At 35.9% G+C, this 7504-nt stretch overlaps 1 long non-coding RNA gene across 1 annotated transcript; it reads left to right on the plus strand.

Moving 5' to 3' along the window:
• Positions 1-705: 705 nt before the first annotated feature.
• Positions 706-4290, plus strand: LOC109827590. The gene is made up of 3 exons (XR_002243471.1): positions 706-986; positions 3181-3298; positions 3909-4290. It is a non-coding gene; the product is annotated as an uncharacterized LOC109827590 (long non-coding RNA).
• Positions 4291-7504: the final 3214 nt, after the last annotated feature.

Below are 7504 nucleotides of genomic sequence, written 5' to 3' on the forward strand. Positions count from 1 at the left end.
TCTAAATGAGTGCAATTTGTTGTAGTGGATCCACAACAAGTAGTCTCGCTTCATCCAGAAACTTATCAAGTAACTGAAATCATCAATGCAAAAAAAATTACTGCATTGAGTTTCACACAATTCTTTAACTAAACTATGATATATTAGAAGAACAAGTTCTTAACAATCTCTTCAAGCAATTGCTCAGTGACAAGATCAAGAGCTTTCCAAACAGAAACAATGACTTCCACAGAGGCAGATTCAATTCGCAGTTTCCCTCCTATAAGAATTCCCCTCAAATCAATCAGATACTTATTTTAAAAAAAAGTTCAGACTTACCAAACCCCTAACACATCAAATAGTCTTGTGAATTGTCACGCAAAATTAAAATTACTTCAATAGGTTCAATTTCTAAACAAAGCTAACAAGAAAGCACTACAACATTAAAATTTTGAAAACTAAAAATATTTACTGGAAATGTGTGCACTACATCATTAAAATTTTGAAAACTGAAAATATTCACCAGGGGTGGCAATTTATGACCCGACCCATCAACCCGACCCGACCCGACCCGTTAATATTGGGTATGGGTCGAGTTATATGGGTCGGGTCATAAACGGGTCAACCCAAAGTGACCCGTTTATTAAATGGGTAAATTAGGTTGACCCGCCTGACCCATTTAACAACCCGTATAACCCATATAATAACCCGTATAACACCGACCCGCTTCGTCTCTCATAAACGAAGAAGCCCTTGGTCCCTTCGTCTCCGGAAAAAAACTCATCACCTCCGATCTCTACCCTCGAGCTCATCTCCGATCTCGAGCTCATCTCCGATCTCTCTCCTCAAGCTCGAGCCCCACCTTTGATCTCCTCTTGCCTGAAGCTCGAGCTTCATCTTGGATCTCCTCTCTCCTCAGGGCCTGTGATCTCCTCTCCCCTCGAGCGCAAGCGCCACCTTCGACTTTCTCTCAAGTGCTCAAGGATCAGATCAGAAACCCTAGATATGTAATTTTCAGCCCCGATTTCTAAATTCTAGGTTAAAATTAGGAGACTAAGATCTTAGCTTGATTTTGTGGTTGCAATTTTGTTGATTTTTGAGGAATTTTGAGGAATTCTAGGTTAAACTATGTACCTAAAACAGTTCAAGAGCATGGAGTATCAGAGCTTCTGTTGCATTCTTGTTCAATTTTGACTATTGGTTTATGGTTTGATTTTTGGAGATTTTCACTTGCTTCTTGCACTCTAGAGATTGGAATTAACTTAAGAATGTGCATGAACGATTGAGATTTCTGACTTATCTGTTCCCTAGCAATTATCATACCATGAGCATTTTACATTTGCCGAACTTCTTTCCTTTGATTTCTCTACTCAGTGGGCTTGTTCTATCTTATCCCATTTAATATTAGCATAAATAATAATGGTAATTAGTGCTCGAATTCCCTTGCTAGGTTAGCAATGGAATATTGTTGTTTTAAAAAATTTTTTTTGCCTCTCTTTCTTAATGATAGTATGGCATTCTTGTTTTAGAACAGCCTAAAAAAACCTCTCTTGAGATTGTGTGATGTACGCCAAGAAGAAAATTTTGATTTATGTTCTATCAGTAACTTTGATCTCATGTAGTCTACAGAAGGACTAGTTACGTGTATTCGAGTTTATAAGGTTTTCATTGCTGTAGCTCTTGAGATTGTGTGATGTACGCCAAGAAGGAAATTTTGATTTATGTTCTATCAGTAACTTTGATCTCATGTAGTCTACAAAAGGATGCATCATCACTTTCTAGTTACGTGTATTCGAGTTTAGAAGGTTTACAAAAGGATGCATCATCACTTTCTAGTTACGTGTATTCGAGTTTAGAAGGTTTTCATTGCCGCAGTGGGGTTGTTGATTCGGAAACACCAATTTGTGTATTAGTCTAATCAATTTTTTCATTTCTGTGCATTTTTCCTCTCCCAGCCAGCCACAATATCAGGTACCATCCAAAACATGAAGGAAAGAGCATTAATATACAGTTCACTGATATTATATTGGAGACTGAACGTCTGTTTCTTTAGTCATCACAGTAAAGTAGGGCTCTCCTTGAGCTGTTTCATTTCAATCAATTTGGGGCACATGCAATCCAATAACATTTGGGGCAGTACAATAAAAAAGGACTTGAAACACCCCATGATCGCATCTAAGCTAGTCTTTTCCAAGTCGAACACTAAAATTGTACTAAGAAGAGCCTCAGAAGAAAGTTCTTACCCTTGAGAAGAACATTTGTGGAATAGTTTATTTTCCTATTAATATACTATTATTTCAGACTTCCGTCAGTATCTAATTTCACTTATTAGATTCCAGAGTAATATATTTCTTCCAGTCAGTATCTAAGCCTACCACATTTCTTAAGAGATTTGTAGATGTTCATCAATCAGTTGGTCCTGCATCAAATGAGCCTGTTGTGCTGCTACTGTTAAACTTGCCAATGGAGAAGGGAGTTTTTCGTATCAACCCTCCTTTAAAAATCTCACTTATTGGTATTGGTGGCAGTAGTTTGACAGTTTCATCACTTTTGCGTTGAAGTATCAGCATATGAAATAAGTTTGTTTAATTTTAAGTTTTCTTGTGATTGATTTCTTTTCAGTTTTCCTAATATGATATTATAAAATTAACTATGGTAAAATGTAATCGTACTCATGTTAGGTGTTATTAGCCAATGCAATATTTGTTAGTCCTTTTTTAGCTAATATTGACAGTATCAATTGTTTTGGGCAGTTCTGTTCAACGTGCTTAATTTCCTGATAAGTACAGCTGATTTATTGGTATTTGCTGATATTTCAAAACTTGATATTATGTTTACCTAGGTCCGATCGATCAGGGAATTGGTCTAAATACATCTTTCTATATAACAACCAAATCTATCTCCTCTATTATACTGAAGCATATTTACTTTGCTATGTGTGAATCTCTGTTTCAATTTGTTTCTATTAATTTGGTCTTAACATATATGGATGATAAATATATATCTTAATAGTTAATAATACACAATTAGTATGACGTAAGTATTTAATAATCATAAATTACGACATCGACAGAGTGTCCTAGAAAAGTGTCAGAAATTAATATTAGTCTTATATATTTATTGTTTTCTATTTCACTCCCTACTTTTACTACTTGTATATGCTCATCTTAAAGCAATCTTGGATTTTGATGTAATGCCCAGGTAAGCCTAAAGGATCAGATATCGTGCTGGAAGCAATACTTGAAGCAGAGGTGGCTCAAAATGCCAAACATTTCTTCTCACAGCCAGGGAACCAGATACCTGAAGATATACCAAAACGGTGAGAATGTGAAGTTATCTTATTATGGTGTATAATGTTTGAATTCATTCTGAATAGAAGTCTCTGACATGAAAAGATACTTAAAGAATGAAACGGTTAAGAAAATTAGCAGCTTTTGTCTTCTCTTTTTCTTAGCTCTCTGTTTTCAAGAGGGGAAGGGCTTTGGTTCCTGAACAATATTGTTGTGTGATTATGTTCGCATTTGTCTATTCATATGCACAGTGTTAGGGAATTTGTCTCCCCGCCTACTACGATTTATGCAATTTCTATTCTTTTTCAAAAAGTTAATTTTTGTCTAAATTTTGATTGGTTTGAGTAATATGCTCTTTTAGCGAACACTAGTTTATGTATATCATGTACATAAGAGTTAAATAGAGCTGCTGCAGCAAATGTTAGGATCGAAATGAAAATATTTTCAGTTTTGGTTAAGAAATAGCTACTTAGGAATAGTAATTGGATTTTTATTGTGTATGAAGAAAATTATAGCACTTGTTTCATCCAATTTGCATGTCAGCTCAAAAAAAATTGCAGATAAACTAACACTTGATTTGTAATAGTAATGCATTTATTTTCTTTGTCTGCTTCATTTTGATGTATTACATCCCTGCAGATGTCGCAGGGAAGAGCGAGGAGGGTCGTGCATTGTAGCCGGTGTAATCAGTCGCGGGGAAGAGCCGGTGTAATCAGTTAGAACTACTTGTGCAGCTCCTTTATGAAACAAGGTTTCTCTGCAATAATGAGAAAAGTTTAGATTCATCATATAGTCTGTGTTCTTTCTTTTTTAGCTTGTAGAGAGTTTTGAATTATAGTGAATATTGTGATGGGTTCTTGTATGGTGTGCCAAATTGAAGGCTGTGGAGGAAATTGCATTTTAGTAGGGAGAAGAGCATTGGTTAAGTTTACATATGCGTGCTGGTGATACATAATGTAAATGATGAAGCATTTTTTTGTGTTGAAAAACGATTAAGTGTACAAAGCGTTGCTTTTTCATCCTTTTCCTGTCAACTATTGCGTGGTTAAGTTTATGTGTTTATCAATTTTTCTTACATGCATGATCTATTTTAAATCATAACATTTTATTATATTCATGATATATATTTAAGATGGTAAGATATTGGTCATGCCATCAGATATCAATGGAATTAGCCATGCCATCAGATATCAATGGAATTAGTCCTAAACAGAATAGATAGCAATGCTGATGGGCTCAACAAAACAACCAAACTCAGAGGCGTTGATGTTATATTACAACTTGTATTTTGGAGGTGAAAAAACACCATAAGTTCTTAAACGGGTCATTCGGGTTATATGGGTCGGGTCGGGTAACCCGTTTAATAAACGGGTTGGGTCATGTTGACCCATTTATTAAATGGGTCGGGTCGGGTCACACTTATACGGGTCGGGTTAACTATGATCCAACCCGACCCGACCCGTTTGCCACCCCTACAAATATGGACACTATCTCATCCAACCTCCCCACTGAGCCTGAGAAGCTTAAAGAGGCACAACATTTATATAACTTATCTAGATTCTTAAAGAGGAATTCTCAATAAAGAATTTGTTTGTCCCCAGCCCTGGTAGCTTAGGAAAGTCAAACTATTTCATAATATTTGATATGTCAATATTCTTTTAACCATTCTAGATACATGCAACAGATAATGTTTAACCATTCTAGATACATGCTGCAGATAATGAGGATTAACACACGTATAATTTTGTTATCAGATAATGTTTAACCATTCTAGATACATGCTGCAGATAATGAGGATTAACACACGTATAATTTTGTTATTGATTTATCTATGATGAGCATGCATATATGCTGCAGATAATGAGGATTAACACACGTATAATTTTGTTATTGATTTATCTATGATGAGCATGCATATAGAACTTTCATAATCTAGCATATTTGCTATTGTGCTGCATATAGATAGGCAAATCACTGTATATGTAAATATAACTTTGTTGCCATCACTTATTTACAAGTCCTAGTTTATCTCATTCAAAATATTATTACCAAATCAACTGAAAACTTCAAACAGTCAATTTAACTCCACGAAATTTTCCTCAAATGCTAATAAAATTTTATTAAATTACCTATACTCTGCTGCATTGCTTTTGAAGCCTCTGATCCTCCATTATCAACCGTCTCATCTTCAACCTCAACTGAAAAGATTTTATTAAAAAAAACTAAATTTTATAAATTGATGATAGAACAAAACCCAATTTAATTACCCAAAAAAAAAAAGTTTACTTGGTTGTGACTTCATAGGATCAGGCTCAGGGCCGGTTCTGACATTTTAGGGGCCATGTGCGAAAAGTAAACCAGGGCCGGTTCTGATGATAACTTTCATGTACTCCCTAATTAAGTTTCTCCAAGTTGCTTATTTTTTCCCACCTCAAACAGATATGTTATATTCTTTGTACCGTAACAGAATAGTCACTTGTTTTGTTTGCTTATAAAAATGATTAGTATAGGAATAAAATCAACCAATGTTACTTACTTGTGCAGGTGGGAGTTTCCATGGCCAGCTAGGCTCAGGATAGACACGAAGAGGAGGAGCAAGTGAAGGTGATGAGCCATGTTGAAGAAATTAAATTGGTGATGGTTCTGTGTACTACTTAATTACAACTTGACTTAGAAGATAATCTGTCCTGAATCCTGATATAATTGCATGACACGAGTCAAAGGGCCATTAATAAAAAAGACGGTTTGTTTTTCCTAACAAAGAAGCTTTATCTTCTTCATCTGATTCTCAGGAAAATACAGGAGGACTATGTTACAGTTCTTTCATTATGACCCTTGTCCACTTTTAGAATTTCAGATACTGGTCAAAGCAGTAAAACAAGGAACCTGGCATATTCAATGTAAAGCACATGCTGACTTATTTATGAATTTCAACCTAATTTGAAAAATATTTATTCTTTTTCTATTGATAGACTTCTTTCTCAATTATCTCAAAGAAAATTCTCTAAAAACCTTCTCCCAATTTCCATAAATTTTGTTATGAGTTAAACAATAATAATAGGAAGGATGAAGGATAATTCTCCAGTTCCACTTCTATTCTGTTCATAATTAATTTCTGACTTTTTTCTTTTAATTCACCAAAAAAAAACATGCTGCGACAAAAGGGGAAAAAATTAGAAGATGAGTAAGACTAATCGGCATCCTGTCATTGTTAAATATCCATTTCTAGCATGAAGTTCTAACAGCTAGAGAATTTGAGTAAGACAAACATACATCCCATCAATATATAAATAAGCAAATTGACTAAAAGCTCACATCACATATTGTTTTTATTATTAGAGAATTTAGTAGCAGGTTAGCTGAACCTAAAATGGAATAGAAACATGTAATATAGCCAAAGGCTGAGGGAATAGACATGTATGTCATGTCTTATGCCATAAGGTTAATTTGCCTACCTAAGGTAATAATTAAGTTGGGACTCCCTTATGATACACAGAGTCCCTATGTCATTCTCCCTGAGTGTACACGCACATTGTGCTCGAGGAAGACTACTTGATCACCTATACCATGAACCATTCTATCAGTAATCGCAATCTTTGTAGAAGAAGTTTTTGTCATTTTAACAAACACCATGTTCGTCCAATACTATTTCCCGTTTTCTCGTGCACAAATTGGCAAAAATTCTGTTATAGTTGTATGAAACCACACAACCGACGAAAAGCAATTTATCATTCATAGTCAACTTAAATATTCAGAATGAATGTACTAGACACTCACATTGTGCTTGACAAAGACAACAGAATCATCCCTATCCCCGGCCCCTCGGCACATCTTCGCAAACCCCTTCTCTATGTACTTGCAACTCCCACACGAAGTCCGGTAGAAATCGACCAAAACCAGAGACTTAGTCTCATTTGACTTCTCCAAGATCTTCAGGAACTCCTCATCAGTGTAGAACTCCCTCACACAATCAACAGGGCAAAGTTCCTCATCCTCATCAACGCTTTCACTGCCCTCAATGGCTCTGAGCCCGTGATTTCTCTTTCCCCTCTTGCCCAACTTGACATCACTTGTAATGGGCAATAATCTTAGGTTGCAGGTGGGGTTGTTGAGAGAGAGAAACTAGGGATTAAAGGAGATGGAGTTGAGTTTGGAACAATTGAAGCTAGGTCGGGGACGGGGCCGTAAACGTGGCCAGAGATGGAGGAGGGGAGGAAGCCAGAGAGGCCGGGGAC

The sequence above is a fragment of the Asparagus officinalis genome, unplaced genomic scaffold, assembly GCF_001876935.1.
Source record: "Asparagus officinalis unplaced genomic scaffold, Aspof.V1 AsparagusV1_Un312, whole genome shotgun sequence".
NCBI classification, from domain to species: domain Eukaryota; kingdom Viridiplantae; phylum Streptophyta; class Magnoliopsida; order Asparagales; family Asparagaceae; genus Asparagus; species Asparagus officinalis.